Here is a 27,042-nt window from a genome sequence, read left to right on the forward strand (position 1 = left end):
TATGATTATTGAATCACTATATAGATGCTTTTTTTTCTTATTTTCCCAGTATAACATAGAATAGCTGAAAGTTCATACCTGGAAACACTGAAACTGACTAGAATGACCTTACCTTTGCTTATAGTTATTTCAAAACCAGATCTACCCTTGATTATGTTTACTATTTGGATGGTTATTCTAGACTAAACTTTGTTCATGGTTATTTCAAAACTAAGCTCATCCTTATATATATATATATACACACACACACACACAAACACATTTATCATTGTGATGATAACTACCTTTTTATCTATCAGAATTGCAAAGATCAAAAAGGCTGATATTACTATGTGTTGATAAGGTTATGGGAGAACAGGAAGTCTCATCCCAGCTAGCAAGAGCAGCAACTTATATAACCTCCATGGAAAGTAATTTAGTAAAATTTATCAAAATGTAAAATGTATATGCCTTCTAATCTAACCAATTTTACTCCTAGGAATTTATTCTATAGCAACCATGTGTGTAAACAAACTTCTAAAAAATAAATACTAATATACAGATTTGAGAGATCACAGGAAAATACAGAAAACTCATCTATCTTCTACCATATATGAGCCTCTAGCTTCATTTTTTTCAATATATAGTCTGCTTTGCCTCATTCAGATCTGAAGAAATGAAGTATTTATCAACTCTTTGAGAAACCTCTATTCCTCATTTTCTTTACTTCCTGTTAAAAAACCACCAGTATATTAGTAATTTTATATCTAGAGTGAACTGCTTTACACTAAGCACTTCTTTGTTGTCATTTTATTTATCATTTCCAATTTATATATCTTCTCTTTTCAGTATTTTTGTTCTCTGGATTTTAAATTAATAGCCAATCCATTCATTACGTCCAGATTTTAAAGATTTTATAGTAGAAACTCTATGTAAATTCTCTTGCCAAGGTATCAAACTACTTAAGTTTCCAAAATACTTTTTCATTTTTATTTATTTTTAATATTATACTTTGAATGTGGCATAAAAAGAAACTCTACTTCCCTGGAAACTATTTAGAGGGATGTACATGAGTTTACCACAGAAGTAGAAAAACGTCTGCTTATCATAGATATGAAACATTCTCAATCTGTATTTTCCACTACCACTTCAAACCACACTAAGATTCAGAAGTACAAATTTAAACTAGTTTTTTGTTCTTAATTATTCTGATTCCTTCATCTGGAAAATAACAGCATAGAACTAAATGATTCCTAATCCTTTTTAAACTCCAGGTCTGTTTCTACTAGTCTACACTGTGTAATGTGATACAGTTCTTATAAAAACCATCCTGCCTTTAAAGTGATCTCAACCAGAAAACAAAAACAAAAATGAGTTTATTAAGTAGCTGATACAGAGAAAAAGGTACCAAATTCTCAAGTGGTTTAAAATGTTAAAATAGGAAAACATGATATACGACAAAATAGTCATATGCAGTTAATTTCCTGCCACCTTTGTATTTCCAGTATGTGTGCATAATAACAGAAAGGGGCTACGTATTGGTGAACCACTCAAACCCTACATGAAAGAATTAAGATACAGCAGAAGAGAATTGCCTAATTTATTATACATAATATAAATATTTAAAGAAAAAAGAGAATATTGAAAATCACACCATAATATCATATACAGAAAATATATATACATTCAGAATACTATGAACATAAATATGGAAGTGACTAAGAGCTAGGGTTAAGAGTCAGAAATATTTGGATTCAAATATAGAAATGTTGACTGTTAACTATTATGTAACTCTAAAAAATAGATAATCTCTCCAAAACCTCATTTCTTCACCTGAAAATGGAATGCCACCAACCTCACAGGGTTACCGTAATGATATTTAGATAATAAATATAAGCTGTTTAGCATGGTCCCTGGTACTGAACATGCATTCAACAAAGAGTTATTTTTATTATTATTTCTTTAGTAATAGAAAGCATCACATTTTAATTCTAAAGTTGATGTTTCAGTTTCAATGTCACTGGGACCTGGTTTCCATGCAAAGTTCTCCAATGAAACCACACTCACTAAGGTTAAAAGTAACCTCCAAATTGCCAAATACTTATGTATATGCTCAGTTCTTAACTTACCTGACTTCCCCCCTTTTGAATCATAACACTACACGCTCCTAACAGGGATAGGGAGTCACTGAAGTATCATGGTTTCTTTCTCCAATCACTTCCTTCTGGGGTACTATCCCTTCTCCAGACCTTCCAAAGTGGGGCTTCTCTCAATGTTCTGTCCTTGGGTCCTCTTTTCCTCTCTACTTCATATTCTCCCTGGATAATTTCAACTCCTTCCATGCTTTTACCTTTAACCTACATACTTATAACCTCCAAATTTATCTTCTGCCCACCATCTCTCCTAAATTCCAGACCCATATTTCTAATGCCTACTATAAATCTTTTTCATGCATTCAGCAAACACATATTGAAGGGGAAGAAAGTAAAAGAAATATTTATTAAGTACCTAATTAATATATGGTTATTTTACATCACAGAGAGGTTAAGTAAGCCACTCAAAACACACCACCAGTAAATGAGTTAGCATTCAATCACAGATATGTATAACTGTAAAGCCCAGGATATTTCTGCTGTATTACACCACCTCTCAGGTGCATCTACAATAGGTCACAAAATAAAATACAGGTTCATGGATAACACTTAGGTAAATGCACTTCTAGTTGTTGTAGCGATTCACCAAAATTTACTGAGAATCTATTACACAGTCCCTACTATCAAATTGTCACAGCTTGGTAGAGGGGACTGATTTTATTTAAACATTAATGACTATCTATCATGATTTAAAAATCTATGGTCAAGATAAAACAATTAACATACAGGAATGGGGAGTGGACAAGAGCGAGACAAGGAAGATTTCCTAGAGATGTATAAATGAGGATTTTAAAGATTAGTATGTATTTGCCTGATAAATTAAGGGCAGGAGGACATTCCAGCAGAGGAAACAGTAAATATAAAAGAACTGAAATCATCTTGGTCCATTCTGCAAATTTCCAATAATTCAGATAACAGACAGGAATGAGACCTAATACATAGACAAGAGTGGACCAAATTATAGATTGCCTCATATGACTTTATTTAGTAATAAATAAAGTGGGCAATTCAGAAACATATTTATGATCTTGTATTCACAACAGATGGTGGTAACTCCCAGATTTCTGGTTTGACTGACAGAGCAGCCAGGAAGAGGTATCAGAGGTGAATACTTTAGAAATCATAAAAACAAAACAAATCTGAACAAGGAACAAAGACATAAAGATTAAAACTGAGAATTTGTTTTATACATGATGAAGTGTTGATGGGACACTGAGTTGGAGGAGTGTTGTTAGCTAAGGCAATTGTTCAACTATGAAGACTGGTTTGCCACAAACATTTTAGCCAATCAAATCTGAGACCTCAACAATGGCTCACAATCCTTCTATTTAACCTTGGTTAAAATATCACATATATTCCTCAACCCTAATCTCATCATGCTATTCCCTGACCTGATACATCCAAAACCAAAATATCTCCAACACATGTGTTAAGAATAGCCTTGTGACCTCAGGAAGAAAATCCCAGTTAGGCCTGGAGACCATGCAGCATATAAAGTTCAGGCTCTAAACTGAGCACACCTGAGCTAACAACCTAGCTAAACTACTCAATTTCTCTAAGCTTCAATTCCCTCATTTGTATTAAAAACGGGGGGATGGGGAGCATGGATATTAATTATTTATCCCCTGAGTTGTTCTGAAAATTAAACGAGAAAATTCATTCATATGGTGGTGAGACTCCAACAAATGTTAAAGGGGGGAAAGAGACATATCGGTGTAAAGGTCAGAAAATGTCATAATTATATTACAATCCTTTCTACTCGGAATGTTGTCCACCCAAATATTTACAAAGGCTAAACATTTCCTCATGGCTTAAAAACATAGTATCTATCATCTTTTGAACTTCGATCTAGATAAGCATAGTGCGTTGCATAAATTAATTTAAAATCCTTATTTCAGTCTCATTATTGCCCTGTAAATATGAAAATCAAGAAATTCCAAATATAAAAAGAAGTGAAATGATCAAGAAGGAACCATGCACGCATGTGAATCTGCACCATTATGGGAAAAGAAATATTAACATTCACAAAACTCACATCCTTTCAGTATTTCTGACAAATTTCGAATTCCAAACTCCTTAACTAGAGGAATATAAGAAAAAGTGCTACACCAGTCTCTGCTTCCTGAAAAATAACTCGTCTGGTTAACACGAAATTTCATGGACTATGATGGAAAACAAGAGACAAGGGTACCTTCGGTTAAAACTCCTTTGAAACAGAAAACTCTGATTGATACTTGAAAAAGGTTTCTATCCTCTCTGCCTCCATCTCCTGTCCCTTTTGACACACTAGTCAATTCACACTTAGCTTCAGAGTTCATGACCTGCTTTCCAACACAAAGAGTTGGTTTCCCTAGAGTGGACTAAAACTATGTGACACCCAAGAAGGGGTAAGGGACATGCTCCAGATATGGTTCAAATCCAAGGCTCGAAGGGGAGTGACACCTGACAACTGCCAGAAACTAGGTACGCAACATCCTTGGAGGGCGTGTCTGGCAGGACTGAGACAGAGCACGTCTAGAACACGCCATCCATTAGCTAAAGGAGACGGTGTGGAGGTGACTGCAGGGGCCGGGACCACCTGGCCAGCCCCGCGCGAAGCCTGGAAGCCTCGGCGCCGCTGGCTCCCCTCCCCGCGGCCCACCCCCGCCACCGGCATCCGCCGTCACCAACACCCTCCGGAAGATGAATACTCTTCCCTCTCCTATTGCCCCCCCCCCCAGCTGAAGGAGCGCTGACGTCTCAGCGCTATCCGCACAGTCGGGCCGCGCCGAACTCTCTCACCAGTCGCTAGATGAAACTGATCCGGTTATCTCCGCAGAATCGGCACACAGCCGTGCAAGGACTCATTCTCAGTGAAGGTAACAGGAGAGACCGAAAGGTTCCAGGGGGACTGGTCCCCAGGGTCGGCCCAGCTCTGACCGCAACTGCAGCTACTGCCGACTGCCACCACGGGGAAGAGAGGCTAGGAAACAGGGCCAGAGCGGGCGGTACCCAGGAACAAGATGTGCTTTGATTGGCTGCGGCTCGTGTATGCCTCATGAGGATTGGCTGGTTGCCTGTCCAGAAGGCCTAGCGTGGCAGTACCTAAAGAGCTTGGCCCAAGGAGCTTTGGGGTTGCCGGCGCAGGCGGGGGGTGGGAAAAGGCCGCCCCCGGGGACTGTTGGCCAGGTGGGGCGATGGAAAGGACCGTTTTGAGGTCAACCCAGGTAGAAATGTCGCTCTCTCGGTGCTGGTAGACCTCGGAGAGAGGAAAATCCAGGAGTGGCGAAGCCCGGGAGACCGTGCGGACACCACAGCAGAAACCGACTGCCTAGCCATCCTGCATAGAAAAGTTTCCTCCCGTTTCCCTAACGGTGGGGTCACTGGAAAGCCAAAAGCATCCGCTCCCGGAACGTCAGCTTTTCCGCTTCCTGGCTCGTTTATACATTCGGATTATCCGGGAGTCACTTGCTTGGTCAGAAGACGTCAATGCTTTCCTTATATTTCCACCGTAGGTCCAGCTGTTGACCCGGGTCATGCCACTCTGTGCCTGACGCTAGGCTTGCACTAAGCATTCCCCACTGGCTGTCTGTCTAAGGGCCATTTTTTAAGTATTCAAATGAAAAAAACAAGGAAGAAAAGAAAGTAGACAGTAATCAATACTAGGATACCGACCAGGAAACATCCTGTGCTCGGTGCCTAATACATGGGACTCAGAAAGTGTTTGTTCAAGGAGGGGTAGTGTGACTCAGAACAAACGCTAGGAGTCAGGAGTTGGCTGTATACCTCTGCCACATTGTCAATTGGACAAGTTACCTACTCTCTAAAATGAAGGCGTTGGACTAGATATCTCCTCAGGGCACATTCAGCTTTACTCCCCCCCCCCCCTTTTTTTTTTTTTTTTTGGTAGTCTTTCTTGCGGGAAGGTGAATTAGTAGCCCAAAGCCATAGGATACAGCTGGTTAATGAAGAGGAAAGAAGGAAAGAGAGACAAGCTAGATCCAAGGTCTGCTACTCTTTCCAAAGTAGTATAACATTGCCTGTGGATTATAATGTATGAAGATATAATTCAAGAGACAACTATAGCCTAAACAATAGAGAAAATAAACAAAGCTGAAGTTGGTTCTTTGGAAAGATCAACCAAACGAATAAACTCCTTGCTTAAGTTAGAAGAAAAAAAAATTGTTAAAAACTTGAAGAATCTGAGTGTGTATCCTACTTTCAAAGTTAACAAGTTAGCCTGCCACACACAATTTCATGGATGCTGGCTACAAAATGGGATTCCTGGATCACAGACAAACTTATTACTCATGGCACAGCAAGCAGTATGAACTTATTTACATTGGTTCGTTTGGGGCCCCAAATCCCTTTTAACAACGCAGAGTGGCCCAGGTAAATGATGTAAAATGTAGTGGGGTTGACAGATGGAACTAAGAAACCCTAAGTTTATAGAACCCTAGTGATTTTTTATAGTGGGCTGCAAGCAAACCTATTTGACCTTTACCCCTGAAGAGGAAGTTGTCTTTATTATACTGGACAGTAAACAAACCTGCTCACTTCTCTAGAAGGAGCTATTTTCATTGTTTACCAAGGCTATTTGCTATGCAGACATTCTTGAAAAGATAGTCCAGAACAAAGGCTGCTACTGCCTGTCTTAATTTGTCAGACTGCTCTGACAAATACCACACAATAAATTGGCTTGAACAACAAGAATTTATTGGCTCACAGTTTTGAGGCCAAGTCCAAAATCAAGATATCAGGGACAAATATTGCATGATCTCACTGACAAGAACTAAGGATATTAAGCAGATTCATGGAGGTAGCGTCTGGAAGGTAGGTTATTAGGAGATAAAAGGGGAGTAGAGATTGATGGATTGATGCTTAATCTGTACAGAATTTATAATTTGGTTGATTGAAACAGTTTGGAAATGGCCAGATGATGGCACTGCGATATGAGTGTAATTAACAGTGCCAATGTACAAATGAACGTTATTGAAATTCTGGCCCATCCATGAGACTAGAAAGAAGGCTAGAGGATATAACAGGCGACTGTATACATCACTGAATTCTGGAGTGGCTGAAGTTTGTAGTAATGAATACAAATATAAGAATGTTCATTCAGGATCTATAACACTAGTAAAGGGTGTTAATAGTGGGATGAAATGTGGAGAAATATGCTCTTAAAACATATTTCTATGGGATATGAACGTGTTTGTGTTGTCATGGGTATGTTTTCTCAGTAGATAGCAGACCACACCGTAGCTAACAAAAAAATTAAACTTCCACCTTGGGGAAGCCCTGCCACTTTCTCAAGTAAAATGGCAAAAAATCTCTGGAATAGGGAAGTGGATGTGGCTCAAGTGATAGAGCTTCCGCCTACTATATGGGAAGACCCAGGTTCGATCCCTGGGGCCTCCTGGTGAAAAGAAGAGAAAGCGTGCCTGCGCGGTGAGCCAGTGCCCACGCGAGTACCCACATGATGAGCAAGTGGCCACATGAGTAATGCAGCAAGATGATGACACATCAAAAGAGAAACAAGGGAAGAGTCAAAGGGAAGCAGAGCAGAAACCAGGAACTGAGGTGGAGTAATTGACAGGGGACCTCTCTCCCCATCAGAGGTCTCCAGGATCAAATTCCAGTGAATCCTAGAAGAGAGAAAATGAGAAGAGAAGAGAAGTCAACACATACAGCAAAAACAGCAGGGCAGGAGGAGGGGAAGGGGGGAAAATAAATAAAATCTTTTTAAAAAATCTCTGGAATATATAAACTGTAACTAAGGAAGGTATACAGATCTATATGCCAAGTCCCCGATCTTAATGCTTGTATGTATGAACCTTATTCCTGTAAAAATGAAACAGCCGAATCTTAATTAATGCCTAAGAGTTACCTCCTGAAAAACCTTGTAACTCAAATGTTGCCTCTCCCTGAGCCAAACTCAGCAAATAAACTCACTACCTCCCCAACGTGGTACACAACTCTCAGGGATGAGGCTCCCTGGCACCAAGGGATTATTACCAAGTGCTAATCAGTGATGCGTTTAGAAAAGGGGGAAACATTAAATAAAAAGTTTTATGGCCAAGAGATTTCAAAGTGAGTTGGGTGGTCATTCCAGAGGTTGTACTTATGCAGGCCTCAGACAGATTTCACTAACTGCCACAGTAAACAAAGCCTAAACAAGAAAGCTCCTGAGAGCTCTAGGGATGTCTGACCCCAGAGGCAAGGCACATGGTCTAATGATATCAACCCTTCCTTGGCAGGCCCTATTTGGAAATATATGATAATCTATTTCCCCAATACAGCATAGTTATACTCATAATTCCCCTAATTATGATTCTTCTCTCTTTTTTTGAACCTATAATTTTTAATGTGCCTTAAGTATATTTCTTAGAGACTTAAATCTTCGGATTGTTCTTATGTCAGTTGAGCCCTGATTGCCAGAAGAGTTGGGGCCAATTCCTATGCTCTTGTTCTTTGGGCTTGCCTTGGACAGCCAACAAAATGATGATGATGGACAAGTCCCCTCCTTAAAAAAACAAGGAGTATCTAAAACTGCAAGCAAAAGAATTCCTTTCATCTGTCAATAATATCTAAGACCCCTCTCAGCCTGAAGCAGTCAGAGTAAACCATCTTCCCAAACCACTCAAGACTAAGGAATGAACAATCATAAGGGGCAGGGAGGGGAGTGTAAGCGCAGACCAAAGTAGATTTATTGTTATTGTAGTTATCTTGTGTTAACAGAAGGACTTACAACATTGATATAAAGATAGAGGTTGCCAGAAGTTCAGAAGGAAGGTGGGGAATGAATAAGTGGAACACAGGGCGTATTTGAAGAGGTTAGGGTTAGAGTTAGTATGATACTGCAATGATGGACCCATGACATTGTGCATTTGTCAAGACCTTTGGAACTATGCAGCACAAAGTATAAACCATAATGTAAACTATAGACTTTAGCTAGTAGCAATGCTTAAACATTGGCTCATCAGCTGAAACAAATGTACCACACTAATCTATGATGTCAATAATAGGAGAAACTATGTGTGAGTGTGGGAGGTAAGGGGTTGTTTGGGAATTCCCTATACTTTCAGTATCATTTTTCTCAAAATGTAAATGAAAAACTTCTCTAAAAACGAAGTTAAAAAAATATATAAGAAGTTTACTGTCTTCCAGTAATTTATTCTATGGTTGGTTGCTGGGTTATCCTTGGGGTTCCTTGGCTTGCCTTTCTACCTCCTGTCGCATAGAGATGTTCTCATCACTTCTATGACTTTTGGGTTATTTTATAGACCACCTATAATCTGGATTAAGATCCATCCTCAATCAGTTGGTCACACCTAAATAGAACTTTCAAAGCTCCTATTTACAAATGAGTTCACAAACTGACCCACCCTAATATATTCAAAGATACTATTTACAATGGGCTCACACCCACAGGGAGGTAGATTAAGATTAAGAACACATGTTTGTTGGGCTACCTAGCTACCACAGTACCTTTTCTCATAAAATGTACAGAAATGTGAGAGAACCATGGGTAATTATCTCCCAACAAGAATACCAATTACCAATATCAGGAATGAAAGAGTGGTGACAAAGACTGTTTTTCTTTCTCTTGATCATGCTGCCAGCCTTACTCCTCCCATGACTCTACTCTCCCTACCAACCCTCCACCACAATCCTGACTACCTTGAAACTAATCTTGCAGCCGAGGGACTGCAAGAAAAGGACACAAGATGACTTCAGACCGTAACTATTCTAACTATCAATCTTACCCCGACCTACCCCTCCCCTTTCCCTATACTACTCCTATGTCTGAGAGATTCCTAAATGAATAGTTCCTTATCTGTCTCCTCTCTCACAGCTCTTACAGACTCCAGGTGGCATTCCTAAAGGGAATCTGTAAATCTCAGTAAATTCATCACCCATTCCAGTGATCAACCTCCTCACTTTTTTCCAGTGCTTTTCCGCCAACCCATTCTCAGTCCTTAAAAAGGCTGCTGTCCTCTATTTTGAGTAAATTGAGTTCTATTCTCTATCCTTTACTATAGTAGTCCCTGAATAAAGGCATTCTTGTCTAACATTTTCCAGTACATTTTTCTTTGACAGTGATTATCACTATAGATCCTACAGACATTAGAAGAAAAATAAAAGAATGTTGTAAAACATTAGGTTAAAAAATTCAAAATTTGAGATGGAATAAACAAATTCCTTTAACAATACAGCTTACCAAACTTGGCGTAAGATAAAACTGAATAGCCCTATATCTGCTAAAGAAATAACAATTCTTTATGAAAAACTTAACCACACACACAAAAAGTGGGTGTCAACAGGTTTTTTGTTATCTGCCTTCAAATTTGCAATAAATAGCTTTTTTGCTTGAGGGAAAAGAAAAAACAACTCTTGGCCCAGATGGTTTAACCTGTGAATTCTCTCAAATAATGGGGAGGGTGGGGGTTGGGGGGTGGAAATATATTACCCAAATATTTCAGAAAATAGAGGAAGATGGAACTCTTCCTGCTCATTCTATGAGGTTAGCATAGTCCCAATACTAAACTCTGACAAAAACGTTCCAAAACAAGAAAATTACAGGCCGAAATCTCATAAGCATAGATGCAAAAATCCTTGTTGAATCCAGCTATATGTAACAATGATAGCCATGATCAGGTAGGGTTTACCCCAGTAATGCAAACTTGTTTCAGCATGTGAAAATCAATGTAATTCGCCATATAAAATAATAAAGGAGGAAAACTATATGCTCATTTCAATAGATTCAGATAGATTTCAATAGATTCAATAGATTCTATTCCAATAGATTCAAAAAAATTGAAAAAAATTAAGCACCCATTCATGATGAAAACTGCACTAACTAGGATTAAAAGAGAATGTCCTCATTCTGATAAAGATCATCTGCAGGATATCTACCACTAACATCATACCTAAAGATAAAGACTGAATGCTTTTCCCCTAAGATTAAGGACAAGAAAAAAAGATGAACTCATCATTTCTATTCAACTATAGATCCTAGCCATTGCAGTATGGAAAAAAAGAAAAGAAAAAGGTATGAAGATCAGAAAGTAGGAAATAAAACTGTCTCCATTTACAGAAAACATGGTTGCTTGCATAGAAAATCCTAAGGATTATACAAAAAAATTGTAGATTTGAATTTCACTGTGTCTCAGGGTAATGATTAATATACAAAAATGAATTGTATTTTATATACTAGAAACAAAAAAAGTTAATGAAATTTAGAAGTTTATAATAGCATCAAGAAATTTAAAATACTTAAATTTAGCAAAAGATGTACAGATTGAGAAAGTGGGCTGGTGACCCCTAGGCAGAGAGAGGAAGAGCCAACCAAGAGAATAAAAGATTTTTAAGCCATTGCCCTAATTAATGATCAGCTGATCCAATGCCTTCCTGTTAGCTTACCGTATTAACATAAAATGCTAATGTAGTTTCCAAACCCTAGCCAATGCTCCTACATGGAACCCAGTGACAAACCAATTAGAGCATCACAACTTAAAGCTCCACCCCCAGGGTGGCTCCATAGTGAGCTTATATCTAGCACAGCCGCAAAGCCCTGGCCATACTTCCATCTGCACCAGTCACCCCAGCTGATCATTGAGCTGTGGTGCACCTCTATCATCATCTCCGCCAGGCCTGAGCTGTAACACTGTGGGTGCTTCCATCTTTGCCCCAGCCACCCGAGCTGTAACACTGAGCTGTGGAGTGCACTTCCATCCTCACCCCAGCCAGACTAATACTCAAGCTGTAATGCTGAGCTGTAATTAAACATTTGGTTGCTGCATTGAGGTCATATTTCTTAATTCTGAAGTCATATGAACCGAGGAACAAAAGCAGCAATAAAATTTGGTGGTAACACAGATCTCCATACAAAATGCTACTAAACATAATGCTACTAAACTAAACATTGTTAAGAGACATTTAAAAAAACCTAGATAAATGGAGAGAGATATCATTTTCATGGATTGGAAGATTTGATACTGTTGATTCAATTGGTTAATTGGCAATTCTCTGAAAATTGATCTATAGATCCAACACAATCCCATTAATAATCCCCCCAAGCTTTTTCTGTAGACACTGACAAGCTGATTATAAAACGTGTGTGGAAATGCAGAAGGCCTAGAATATCCAGAGCAATTTTGAACAAAGAAGAATAAAGGGAAGCAGATGTGGCTCAACTGATAGAGCATCCGTCTACCATGTGGGAGGTCCAGGGTTCGAACCCAGGGCCTTCTGGCCCATGTCCTGAGCTGGCCCATACGCGGCGCTGCCATGCGCAAGGAGTGCCCTGCCACACAAGGGTGTTCCCCACATAGGGGAGCCCCATGAGCAAGAAGTGTTCCCCACATTGAGCCGCCCTGCACAAAAAAGCACAACCTGCTCAGGAGCGGTGCTGCACACATGGAGAGTTGACACAGCAAGATGATGCAACAACAAAAAAAGACACAGATTACTGGTGCTGCTGAGAATGCAAAAGGACACAGTAAAACAGCGAATGGACACAGAGAGCAGACAACCAACAGGAGGGAAGGGAAGAGAAAAAAATCTTTAAAAAAAAGAAGAAAAACGAAAAAATTAGACTGTCTGGCTTCAAGACTTATAATAAAGCTATGTAATCAAGAATGTGTGGTCCTGACATAACGTTGAAGAATAGATTAAATGGAACACATTAAAGAGCCAAAGAACCAATCCACACTTAAACTATTGTATTAGTCAGGCAAAGGGGTGCTGATGGAAAATACCAGAAATTGGTTGGTTTTTATAAAGGGTATTTATTTGGGGTAGAAGTTTACAGTAACAAGGCCCTAAAGAGTCCAACTCACAGTACTGTAAGAGGTACTTTCTAACCCAGTCTGTTGCCACATATTGACTCAAGATGGAGGGCAATGTCTGCGAGGGTCCAGTCTTCCTCCTCCTCCCAAGGCTCTGTGGTCCCAGCTTCTTCCAGTCTCAGCTGAAGACTGGGACAAGTGTTGTCTCTTTCCCAGGGTTCATTTCTCTCTGGCTCAGCTCCAGGGAGCTCAGCAGAGAGCTTTCTGCTCTCTCCACAAGGCCAGCTGTAAACTGTCAGATGAACAGCTCTCTCTTCCCGGGGCCTCTGCCGTGTCTAATGGAAAGTCTCTCTTTCCTCACATATCTGCTTCCCTGTGTGCTTAATACCTGGGCTCCAGGATCAAAACTCCAACTTTCTCCTCTACCTTGTCATTTTCTCTGTGAGTCCCCATCCCCTTGGTGGGTAGGACTTAACATCCTACTGATATAGCCCAATCAAAGCCTTCTATTTAATCAAGTAAAAGTGAACCCTCTGAATCCAATCCAATCTAATATGTCCAGAGTAGCAGACCAGTTCACAAACATAATCCAATATCTATTTTCAGAATTCATAAGCAATATCAAACTGCTGCAACTATCGTTTGATTTCTTTTCTTTTTTCCCTCACTGCCTGTCCGTTGTGTGTTCATCTTTTTAGGAGGCACTAGAAACTGAACCTGGGACCCAACTGCTTGAGGCACATCAGTTTCCCTATCATTTGTTTTTCTTCAAAAGTTCCAAAGCGATACATAGAAAGCAATAATCAGAAAAAATGATAAATTAGACATCATCAAGATTAAAAACTTCTATTCACTAAAACATATCATTAAGAAATGAACAGTCTAGCTACAGACTGGAAGAAAACATTTGTAAAACATATGCAACAAAACTCCTACAACTTAACAGTATAAAGAAAAATATCTCAATTTAAAAATAGGCAAAAGATTTTAACAAATTTTCATAAAGACAATATGCAAGTGACTATAAGCACTAAACTGTTTTTGTCACTTCCCATGAATCTATAATTATTTCCAAATAAAGAATTATTTTAATAACATAAAGAAATGGAAATAAGACTTTTTAAAAAGCATATAAATTTGATAAGTAGCTGGTGTGTGGGGGGGTGCCTAGCAGTTGAATCTCGTGTACAGTGTTAGCAGTGTAACAGTGCAAGCTTCAGTTCTTCTCTCCAGAGGTAGGAACATTACAATCTTCACTGCAAAGTCCAGTAGCCTAATTATTATAGGGCACGTAGCCTCTAAACCTGATTATAAGGCTCTGTTGGAGAATTGGTGAGCTGTCCAACATCTTATTAAACTCCTTCTTTGCTTAAACTAGACAATGTGGGTTCTGTTCTTGGCAGCTTTGAATACTGGCTGATTTTTATTCTGATAGTTTTAATTGACTGTCTTTCTCTTCTGAGGGATTTGGAGAAGTGAAAAGTAAAGCTAAAAAGTATCTCTAACCTTATAAGCCACTAATGAAATTGGTATCAAGCTAGAAATTGGATATTCAATACTCTGCAAGAATTTCTTTGTTGTGTCTGACTACCTCTGGAAGCAGAGAGAACAGGGGCCAATACCACCTTGTCAATATCAATGGCCCTAATTTTCTGAAGTTTTTTTTTTGTTATTCTGAAATCCCTAATAAACCAAAACTCTTATGTGTACTTCTCTGTTCAGAATATGGATTTTTCTTCAATACCTCACTAATGATATGCAGCACTGCCTTCCTTCAAACATGCCAAAAATAACCCCTTAGATGGAAGGAAGATTTGTTAGATGGAAAGAAATCTGCCTGGAAAACTCTAATGCTGTTAATTACAGCTTATAAGAGCTCTGAATGAGGGGTTTTTGAAGAGGGCTTTACAATTGCCCTGTATTGTAAGAAGATCAGGAATGGACAAGAAGACAGTCAAAGGACCAGGGAAGAAAGCAAGAAAAAAAAATGAACCATGTAGTTCAGAGAAAAGGAATAAGCTGAATGGAAATTCTCTTGGTCTAAGTAAAAGGTGAGGAAGAGAGTTGGAGCAGGCTCTTTAAGGACCCCCCTGTCAAGAATTCCCCCTGTTCCCTTATTATTGTTTTGTTTGTATATGGGTGGGGATTCTTGTTGATCCTGGGATTTTGTACTTAATTTACTCTAATTATAATGTAAAGAGATTAGTTCTTTCAAATCGGTGTAAAATTTACAAAAGCAGAACAACAAAAAACTTCATTTGAATGGATTTCTTTTTTTTTCGGTCCAAAACAGAAATGAGGATTTTATTGTACATCTTTCTCTGGATACCAGGATTATATTTATCAGTAAAAGGTAATGTGAAGAAGCACTATTCTAAAATTGTGTAAAATCATTGAATGGGGCTGCCCCTGAAGGGAAATGATAGAAAGTAGCATCAGACGTACACATGTTGACTTGCAACACAGTTTCTCCTTCATAGCTTTGTCATTGTTCCCCTATATGTTCAACATTCCCCCATTAGGTGTTGAGATTAGTGACCAAAAACAAAAACAAGAAACAAACTAAGGGTGGTTCTATATCTGACAAGGACCACCATTAATTATCATTCCCCACTTAATTTTTTTTTTTAAGATTTATTTTATTTATTTATTTCTCTCCCCTTCCCCCCCTATCCCTGTTGTCTGTTCTGTGTCTATTGCTGTGTCTTCTTTGTCCACTTCTGTTGTTGTCAGTGGCACGGGAATCTGTGTTTCTTTTTGTTGCGTCATCTTGTTGTGTCAGCTCTCCGTGTGTGCGGCACCATTCCTGGGCAGGCTGTACTTTCTTTCGCGCTGGGCAGCTCTCCTTACAGGGTGCACTCCTTACACGTGGGGCTCCCCTATGCGGGGGACACCCCTGCATGGCACGGCACTCCTTGCGCACATCAGCACTGCGTGTGGGCCCGCTCCACATGGGTCAAGGAAGCCTGGGGTTTGAACCGCAGACCTCCCATGTGGTAGACGGATGCCCTAACCACTGGGCCAAGTCCACTGCCTCCCCACTTAATTTTTGGTACTTTCCAGTTTGGAAGGTATTTTTAGCATCCTGTTTCCCATTATGATGACTCTGTATGTTGGCAGGGGAGGGGGAGGGGAGAGGGATGGTCCAGCACTTATTCTTTTCCCCTTATGATTTTGATTCTCTACAATAACCCTGAGAAAGAAGTAGGGACTTAACTTATTGTCTTTTTTTTAAAATGAAGATGATGTTCGAAGAATTTGAGTGACTTCTTCAAGGTCACAGAACTAGTAAAAAGATCCCTCATCTTTCACCTCAGAAGCAGACAGTAAGTCTGCTCCCCTCTCTAATGCTAATAAATTAACTAAGATAGAAAAGAGAGCCCTGGGAAATCTTTTCTAATCACTCTACATTAGCTTAGTAGCACAGATTAACTTCTTCCTCTCAAGTCCCATTGACTTGCCATCTATAAAAATTGCTTGAGCTCTTCCTCATATTTTACCTTGTGTTGCTTTTTAAGAACTTAATAAGTGAATAGGTGAATGGTGTGTGTGTGTGTTTTAATTCCTTAATTACAAAATAAAGTATTAGAAACAGGAACCTAAACTTTTGTATTCTCACAAAATTTAGCATAGTAACCATATTTATAAACGAATTATTTTTATTTGAATTTAATTAAAGTAGATAATAGTCAACAAGGAAAGTGCAGATTTTGACCCTAAGAAGGTAAGATTGAGAAAAGGAAAATATTAGTGGAGGTAGGCCAAATACTTTCTTGTCTATTGAGTCCAGAAGTCATCACCATCATTTTAACCACTTTTTTTTCATAAGACATTTAATTTTATTTCCTTATGGTTTCATATGCCACCTCAACCATAACTCTATTTCAACTTAAAAGTCAATCACTTTCCTCCATACGTAGATCAGAGTAGGGACAGGTTGAAAGCAACAGAAAGGTTAATTTACACTTTGTTTAAATAGTAAAAGGTATCTATTGGCTTAGTGACTGAAAGTCTAAAGGTAAATGAGGTTTAATAAGATTTGATCTAACAACTCAAATAATGGAAGCAAGACCAAGTTTCATTTTATCTTTCCACTCTGTCTTTCTCAGGCTTAGCTTCATTTTCAGGCCAGGCCCTCATGGCCCCAAGATGCCTGCCAGCAAATTCTTCCTCAGTTGTATCCAGCAGAGAAGAATAAATATGTGCTCCAGTAATTATAGTTAAAGTTCCAGGTTATGTGCCCACCATCGAACCAATCACTGTAGCCTTGGAAATGGGGTAAACCAATAAGCTTAAACTCAGTCACGTATTCCACATTAGAGTTGGAAATGGAATCATTTTCCCAAGAATTGCATGGATCCCCAAACAGGTAGCTACTGGAAAGAGGAAAATAGATACTATTGCAATAACTAACATATGTCCTCTGCTTTCCTTTATCTTGGCTGATAGCTTTTATTAGAAGAAATTAGGATGAGCTGCATCAATTCAATCTGATGGTCTCCAGTTGGTCTACAGTTTCTTGTTACATTAATTATACTTCACTTACCCCATAATTCTTCACCCGTTACTAGAAGCTTTTCCTTATTTTATTAACTTTGTCAAGTCTCTCTCTTCATACAAATGAACAAACTTCACTTACCAAATGTCACGTAACCACTACCACATTATCCCTCTTACAGCCAACCCCTTGGAGTACACATACAGCATCTTCTCTTGTTCACTTCCACTCTATTCCTCAGACCACAGCAAGCTGATTTTCCTGCTACCTCTCCTGTTACTCTTATCAAAGTCTTATTTGAGAATATCTTTCCTCTAACCAATGCTTAAAGTTCTGTCCTTGGCTCTTTATTTTACTCTATACTTTATATCTGAATGATCTTATCCATTCCTACAACTTTAAATACTGTCATCTATATGCTCAATAATTTCTAATCTTTGTCTTTCTTCTTAGCAATGGAGAAATTACCAGCATTACACCACAATATCCTATAGGCAACACAAACTCATTGTGATGGTTAGGCTAATGTGTCAACTTGGCCAGGTAATGGTGCCCAGCGTTTGGTAAAGCAAGCACTGAGCTAATTGTAATACAAGGGTATTTCGAGAATTTTAAACATCAGTAAGTTGATTCCATCTATGGCTGATTACATCTACAATTAACTGAGGAGATTGCTGTCAGCAATGAGAGATGTCTCATCCAATCAGTTGAAAGTCTTAAAAAGAGAAGAGATTTCAGCTTTCAGAGAGAGAATTTTCATCTCTACTTCAGTCTCTTGTAGAGAACTCATTGAGGACCTTCGTCAGATCCCTGGCTTGCAGCCTGTCCTATGGAATTTGAACTGGTGCATCCCCATGGTCAAATGAGACACTTTTATAAAATTTCATACTATTTACAGATATCTCCTGTCAGTTCAGTTTCCCTAGAGAACTCTGATTAGTACAGCTTGGTACCAGGAGTGGTTCTTGAGAAACAGAATCTTAAAAATAGGATTTCTGAATTAGTTCTGGGATTTTTGCAATTGATTCTCTGCTCTGATTAGATTCAAGGACACTAAAGACTCTGTTTCTAATAATCAAGGGACCACTGACTGTCCATGGCAAGAATTGGTAATAGAGATATGCCAAATATCACCATTGGATCTGACTACTTCTCTACTTATAAGAGGCAAGGCTCTAAGTGAGCCTTAATAACTTAACAGTTCTGTGGAGGTAAGATACAATGATATTGGCTGGCTGTTCCTAAAGATGCTAGATACAGTTACAAAAGAAAGAGATGAGCTGGAGGCTTCAAATTTGCAAGTTAAGTGTCACTGAATGATGTAAAAGTTTCTATGTATGCCCTGAAAGAAAATCTTGTTTTGTGCCACTACAGACTTGAGAACTCTGAAAACAAGACCAAGAGTCTCCTTGTGCAAGCAGCAGAATTACGACAGAAACTAAAATCCCAGCTTTGTGGGGTGTCTGTGTTAAAGTGAGCATTGATTGGAAAGAATTGGAATCCTGAGGATTAGGATGGAGTGATATGGGTTGATGATTATGATGGCACAAAGGACATTGAAATCCTAAATCCTGCTGAGACTTTGCCTGTAATGATTTGCCCTGAGGAGACAGCCAGCCAACCTCAAGCCTGGCCTGAGGAGACCATCACCCAACCTCCACCCTCCCCCAAGGAGTCTGCCATCCAACCCCCACCCGAAGAGATTAATCCTTCCCGCCAAATGAATCTGCAATGGAGTGCCCTGAGGTAACTGGCCTGAAAGACACTTGTAATGCTTCTTGTTACTCATCCTGACCACCCCTCTTTTCTTCTAGACCTATAACTAGACTAAAATCCCAATAAGCCCCCAAAGGTGAAGTACGAACTGTGATGCATGAAGAAGTATGCTATACTACAAAAGAACTTCATGAGTTTTCCAATTTATATAGACAGAAATCAGGGGAATATGAGTGGGAATGGGTAAGCCATTTGCTTCATAACTTTCAACTGACATTGGGAAGAGAGCTGAGACTGATACAGGAAGCTTGGAAAGAAATGAGCCCTATGCCAAAAGAGAGAGGAAGCCTTGAGAAACAAGCCCTATGCCAGCCTGCAGTTGAGAGAGAGAAAACCCAGAGAAGGCTGAACCCTTGCAGAGATGAAGCAACAATGTTTCTTCAACATGTGGTTTATTAGTCAGCCAAAGAGCTGCTGATGCAAAATATAGAAATCTGTCAGCTTTTATAAAAGGGTATTTATTAGGAGTAGAAGCTTAGTTACCAGGCCATAAAACGTAAGTTACTTCCCTCACCAAAGTCTGTTGCCACATGTTAGAGCAAGATGGCTGGCGATGTCTGCAAGGGTTCAGGCTTCCTCTTCCTCTCAAGGATCTGTGGTCCCAGCTTCTTCCAAATATCAGCTGTAGTCTGGGATAAATCTTGTTTCTCTCCCAGGGTTCATTTTTCTCTGGGCACAGCTACTCTGGTCTCTCCACAAGGTCAGCTGTAGCTATCAGGAGAATGGCCCATCTCTCTTCCTGGGGTGCCTGCCATATCTAATAAAGCTTTCTCTTTCCTCTTGTATCTGTTTCTGTTTCTTTACTTCCTGGGGATCCGATATTAAGACTCCAACTAACTCTTCTGCCTTGTTATTTTCTCTGATATGGCCCAATTAAAGCCTTAGTCATAATTTAGTCAAGTAAAAGTGAAACTTCTGAATCCAATACAATCTAATATGCCCAGAGGAAAAGACCAATTCACAAACATAATCCAATATCTATTTTTGGAATTCATAAATAATATCAAGCTGCTACACATGGCAACTGGCTTTGGTGAGAAAGCAACCTTGAGTTGGACTCTTTAGAGTCTTTTAACTATAAGATTTTACCCCAAAATAAATACCCTTAATATAAGCCAGCAGATTTCTGGAGCTTTGCATTGGCACCCCTTTGGCAGACTAATACAAAGGTTAAAAGGGGCTCTAGAAGTTTGTTCAGGTGGCTAGCAGAAACATGGACCAAAAGATGGCTGACATTGCCTGAGGTCCAGATGTCAGAATTGCTCTGGTATACTGTAAATGAGGGGCTCCAAAGGCTTAGATAGTTTATAATGTTAGAATGGATTTACCACCTAAGACCTGCCCACTCACCCCAGTACTATCCAGAGGACACACATTTCACCAGAACTGTGAGGAATAAATTTGTGAGACTAACTCCATTTTCCTTGAAGAGCTCTATGGTTGCTCTTCTCAGTAGGTCAGATATTACCATGGTAATTGCTGTCATGCAACTAGAATCCTTAAACACTATGGGGATGATCAGATCCTGGGCTGGCAGAAGTCAAGTGGCAACACTTAATTACCAAAGAGAAGGTGGGCATGGCTATTACAATGAAAAGCAGATTTAAAGCACCAATTGAAATAGTCTGAGCCACAGAGACCTATGGCATTAGCTAATCGATCATGGGGTACCAGAAGTAGAATAGATGGGTAGTCTACTAAATTCCTACTTGATCTGTATAAACTAAAGAGTTCTAGGTTGAGTGAATAAAAGTCAAGCCTGAATTACAGAAACAGAAAGTCATGGCCTTTTAATCAATTCCCAGACTTGAGATAGTTTACAGACCCAGAGTCCCCTGAATGAGGAGAAGGCCAGGTCCCTTCGGGAAAGGACCTTGTTATACTGCAAAAAATATATACTGTTAATCTTTCTCCCAGCCTTCTCCAAAGAGACCTATGGACTTTCACCAGAGTAACTGTGCATTGGGGAAAAGGAAATGATCAGACATTTTGGGGACTATGAGACACTGGCTCAGAAATGACATTAATTCCAGGAGACCAAAAACATCACTGTGGTCCACCAGTCAGAGTAGGGGCTTATGGAGATCAAGTGATTGATGGAGTTTTAGCACAGTCCTGTCTCACAGTGGGTCCAGTGAGTCCCCAACTCCATTCTGTGGTTGTTTTCATAGTTCTGGAATACCTAATTGGAATAGACATACACAGCAATTGACAGTATCCCCACATTGGTTCCCTGACTTATGGAGTAAGTGTATTATGATAGGAAAGGCCAAGTGGAAGCTACTGGAACTTCCCTTACCTAGCAAAATAGTAAATCCAAAACAATACCAGATTCCCAGAAGAATTGCAGAGATCAGTGCCACCATCAAGGCTTTGAAGGATGCAGGAGCAGTGATTCCCACCATATCCCCATTGAACCCTCCTCTTTGGTCTGTTGCAGAAAACAGCTGGATCTTGGAGGATAACAGTAGATTATCATACACTTAAGCAGGTGGTCACTTTAATTGCAGCTGCTGTTCCAGATGTGGTATCACTGCTTGAGTAAATCAGCAAATGCCCTGATACCTAGTATGCAGCTATTGATTTGGCAATTTTTTTTCCTCAACTGCCATTGGTAAGGACCACCTGAAACAGTTTGCTTTCATCTGGCTAGGCCAGCAATATACCTTCACTGTCCTACCTCAGGGATTTATCAACTCTCCAGCCCTATGTCATAATATTGTCTGCAGAGAACTTGATCTTCTCTCCCTTCCACAAGACATCACATTTTCCATATTAATGATTTCATGTTGAATGCACTTGGTGAGCAAGAAACAGCAACTACTCTAGACTTATTGATAAGGCATTTGCCTATCAGAGGATGGGGAAAAAAATCCAACAAAAATACATGGTGAAACTTCTAGGTGTCCAGTAGTGTGTGGCATGTGGAGATATCCCTTCTAAAGTGAAGGATAAGTTATTGCATCTGGCTCCCCCTATGACCAAAAAAAGAGGCAAAATGCTTAATTGGTCTCTTAAGATTTTGGAGACAATACATTCCTCATTTGGATGTGCTACTCTGGACCATTTACCAAGTGAGCACAAAAGCTGCTCCTTTTCAGTGGGGACTGGAACAAGAGGAGGCTCCACAACAGGTCCAGGCTGCTGTGCAAGCTCCACTGCCACTTGGGTCATATGCTCCATCAGTTCCAATAGTTCTGGATGTGTCAGTGGCAAAAAGAGATGTGCTTGGAGACTTATGCAGGTCCCAATAGGAGAATCACAATGCAGACCCTTAGGATTTTGGAGCAAAACCCTGCCATTCTCTGCAGATAGCTACTCTTCTTTTGAGAAACAACTTTTGGCCTGCTACTGGGCCTTAGTAGAAACTGAATACTTAACCATAGGCCACTAAGTTAACATGAGACTCAAGTTGCCTGTCATGAGCTGTGTATTTTCTAACTTGCCAAACCATAGAATTGGGTGTGCAGAGCAGCATTACGTCAGAAAGTGGAAGTGGTATATACAAGACAGAGCTTGAGCAGGTCCTGAAGGCACTAGTATGTTACATGAGGAAGGGCCCCAAATGCCCATGGCCACCACCCCTGCCTTGTTACCTTCTCTTTCCCAGACCACAGCTATGGCCACTTGGGGAATTCCTTAAAATCAGTTGACTGAGGAAGAGAGAACTTAGGCCTGGTTTAAAGAGATTCTTCATGATATGCCGTGTTTTGTTTTGCCAAAAACCTGCCAATGCAAAGTACCAGAAATGTATTGGCTTTGATAAAGGGTATTTATTTGGGTTAAAAGCTTACAGTTCCAGGGAATTGAATGTGACTTGAGCGATTAAGCTCCCACTTACAATATGGGAGATCCCTGGTTTAGTTCCAGTGCCTCCTAAAGAGGATGAGCAAGATGCCTAGCTGACATGATGGCAGGTACAGCAAACTGACACAACAAGATGGCACAAAAAGAGACCCAAGAAGAAAAACACAATGAGAGACTCAACAAAGCAGGGAACAGAGGTGACTCAAACAATTAGATGCCTCCCTCCCATATCAGAGGGACCGGACTTGGTTCCCAGTGCCTTCTAAAGAAACGAGGAAGACAAACAGACATGGTAAGTGAAAACAATAACGGGGTGGGGAGAAATAAATGAATAAAATAAATCTTAAAAAAAAGAAAAGCTTACAGTTCCAGGGCCATGAAAAGTCTAACTCAAGGCACCATAAGAGATACTTTCTCACCCAAGTCAGTTGCCACATGTTGAAGCAAGATGACAGGCAATCTCTGCCTGGTCTCTGCCTTCCCCTCCAGGCTGTACAGTCTCCCAGAGCTCAGCTGAGGGCAACCAGGCTTGTCTTTTACTAGGTTTCTTCTCTCAAGTTTAGCTGCTCCACTTTCTATCTGATTTCAGCTGCAAGCTATCAGGCTCATCTTTCCCTGGTGCCTTAGCTGCTCAAGCATCTCCTGACACATGACAGGATAAAAAATTACTCTCTCTTCTCGTGTGTCTCCATCTTTTATTGGACTCACAAGAGGGTGAACCTGAGTCAAGTCTCACTGAGGTAGTTCAACTGAAAAAATTTCTCGCAGGAGTGGATCAACTCAGAAACATAATCTTTCTCTTTTTTGGAATTCATAAAATAATTTCAAACTGCCACATGCAGATATGACCTGAAACTGGACAGCACTTTCTGGGACATCCAGACAGTAGTGAGGGGAAATCCTCCCAGTAGTCAGAACTTCTAGCTGTGCACCTGGTTGTGCATTTTTCTCAGAAAGAAAAATGGCAAGAGGTGCATTTGCACACTGATTCATGGGCTGTTGCCAGTGGTTTGGCTGGATATCAGGGACTTGGAGGGGACATGAATGGAAAATTGGTGACCTAAAGGTCTGGGGAAGATGTATTGCATAGACCTTTCTGAGTGGGGAAAAAACATGAAGATATTTGTGTTCCATAGGAATGCTCACCAGAGAGTGACTTCAGCAGAGGAAGATTTTAATTAGCAAGTGGGTAAGGTGATCCATTTTATGGATAGCTGTACTCCTGTCATTTCCCACTGGGCTCATGAACAAAGTGGCCACAGTGGCAGGGATAGAGGTTATGCATACATGGACTCCCTCTTACCAAGGCCAACCTGGCTACAGCCACTGCTAAGTGCCCAATCTGCCAGCAGCTGAAACCCATACTCAGTTCCTGATATGAGGCCATCCCCAAGGTGATCAGCCTGCTACTTGGTGGCAGATTGATTACATTGGACCACCTCCATAATGAGAGGGGCAGTGAGTTGTTCTAACTGGAATAGATATATAATATAGTCCAGATATGGGCTTGCCTTCCATGAACACAATGCTTCTTCCAAAACTACCATCCATGGACTTATGGCATGCCTTATCCACTGTCATAGTATTCCACACAGCTTTGCTTCTGATCAAGGAACCCATTTCACTTCACAGCACATGATGTGTGGCATAGGCGCATTCTCATGGAATTCACTGGTTTTACCATGTTTCCTATCATCCTAAAGCAACTGGAATGATAGAACAATGGAATGGCCTTTTGAAGATTTGATTACCGTGCCAACTAGGTGGCAATATGTTGCAAGGCTGGGGCAATGTTCTCCAGGAGGCTGTGTATGCTCTAAACCAGTGTCAACTCTATGGTGCTATTTCTCGCATAGTAAGGATTCACAGGTCCAGGAGTCAGAGTGGAAATGGGAGTGGAAATGGGTTACCTCTAGTGACCCACTAGGAAAATTTTTGCTTCCTGTCCCTGCAACCTTAAGCTCTGCTGGTCTACAGGGTTTAGTACCAAAAAGAGAATTGCTTTCACCAGGAAACACAGCAAAGTTAACATTGAACTGGAAATTAAGACTGTCACCTGGCTACTTTGGGCTCCTCATTCCTCTAAATCAACAGGCAAGTAAGAAATTGTTGTACTGCCTGGGGAGATTGGCCCTGACTATCAAGGAGAAATAGGACTGCAACTACACAATAGAGGGTAAAGAAGAATTTTCCTGGAATTCAGGGGATTCCCTAGTGCATCTCTTAGTATTACCATGCCCTGTGATTGAAGTCAATGGAAAACTACAACAACCCAAATCAAGCAGGACCAACAATGGCCCAGAATCTTCAGAAATGAAGGTTTGGGTCACCCTACCAAGCAAAGAACCACAGCCAGCTGAGTTGCTTGCTGAGGGTAAAGAGAAAATGGAATAAGTAGTTGGAAGAAGGTAGTGATAAACATGAACTTTAACCATGTGATCAGTTACAGAAATGAGGCTTGTAATAGTCATGAATCTTTCTTCCTTGTTTTGTTATGTGTGTTTGTATATGTATGTAAAATGAATATCTTTGTTTTCTTCCTTATCTTTTTCCCTTATATGACATGAGTGGTATTAGTTTCATGTCATAATATTTAAGGATGTCAAGTTTAAGAGTGAATATTACCCAAGGACTTGTACCCTATTCCATAGGGATTTAGTGTGTTTCCACTTGTATGCAGGACAATTAAATATTTTTAGCTGGGGAAAAACCCATATACAATATGTTCCTTTTTTTTTTTAATTTAAAGATAAGTATGGTTTAAGGTGATGTGTATGGCTGCCAAGTTTACAAGGGGTGGCCTGTGATGGTTAGGTCAATGTGTCAACTTGGTCAGGTAATGGTGCCACTGGGCTAATTGTAATAAGGGCAATTGTAAAAAGGGCATTTCATAAACTTTAATCATCGATGAGTTGATTGCATCTATAGCTGATCACATCTACAATTGACTGAGGAGATTGCTGTCAGCAATGGGTGAAATTTCATCCAAAAAGTAAAGGTCTTAAAAGGAGAAGTGATTCATGTCAGATGGCCTTTCTTTGGAGCTGGTGTCTCTGCGTGATGAAACTGGACCCAGAGGGGATCTCTTTTCATAAGACTATCATGCTACTTTACTGGAATTGTAGTTGGTATTGGGGTTTCAGATATATTTAGGGGATTGAATCTTTTTACTGACAATATGATAACCAGGCCCTGAGCCTCAACAGACTCCAGCTCCTACAATCTGATTTATTGGACTCACCTCACTCAGCTAAGATGGAGTTGAAGAAGGACAACCACCACACCATGGAGCCTAGAGTGCCTACAACTGAAAGCAGGAGGATTGCATCCAGTAACCATGTGGAATCTGAGCCTCCTCTTGACATAGAGGTGCAACGGACACAACCAATCCAAGGACCTCAGAGAAAAGGTGGCATTGGAGTGGGAAAAGTGGACATGGTGACTGATGGGTATGGGGAATGGCAGGAAGAGATGAGATGTGGAGGCGCCTTTGGGACTTGGAGTTGCCCTGGATGGTGCTTCAGGGGCAATCACCGGACATTGTTAATCCTCCCAGGGCTCACTGGATGGAATGGGGGAGAGTGTGGGCCATGATGTGGACCAATGACCATGAGGTGCAGAGATACCCAGAGATGTACTTACCAAATGCAATGGATGTGTCATGATGATGGGAGTGAGTGTTGCTGAGGGGGGAGGGGTGCGGTGGGGGTGGTGGGGTCGAATGGGACCTCATATTTTTTTAGTGTAATATTTTTACAAAATCAATAAAAATATATATATATATATACATAAAAAATAAATTCTTTTCAGTTTTCACAAAAAAAAAAAAAAAAAAGGAGAAGTGATTGAAGCATTCAGAAAGAGAATTCCTGTCTGTACTTCAGAAAGCCAAGGTCTCCTGGACAACTCATTGAGGACCTTCACATCAGAGTCCCTGGCTTGAAACCTCTCCTTTGGAATTCAGACTTTCACATCCCCATGGTTGCATGAGACAATTTTATAAAATCTCATACTATTTACAGGTATCTCCTGTCAGTTCTGTTTTCCTAGAGAACCCTAA

The 27,042-nt window shown here is 40.1% G+C and overlaps 1 protein-coding gene across 2 annotated transcripts in view; it reads right to left on the reverse strand.

Annotated features, from left to right (window-relative positions):
• The window catches only part of IBTK (inhibitor of Bruton tyrosine kinase), an 87,253-nt gene extending 82,117 nt beyond the window's left edge, over positions 1 to 5,136 (reverse strand). For both annotated transcript variants that reach the window (XM_004462590.3, XM_004462589.3), the window contains exon 1: positions 4,914 to 5,136. The gene's annotated coding sequence lies outside the window, so the exon portion shown is untranslated. The remainder of the gene's footprint in view (positions 1 to 4,913) is intronic.
• Positions 5,137 to 27,042: the final 21,906 nt, after the last annotated feature.

The sequence above is a fragment of the Dasypus novemcinctus genome, chromosome 11 (assembly GCF_030445035.2).
Source record: "Dasypus novemcinctus isolate mDasNov1 chromosome 11, mDasNov1.1.hap2, whole genome shotgun sequence".
NCBI classification, from domain to species: Eukaryota; Metazoa; Chordata; class Mammalia; order Cingulata; family Dasypodidae; genus Dasypus; species Dasypus novemcinctus.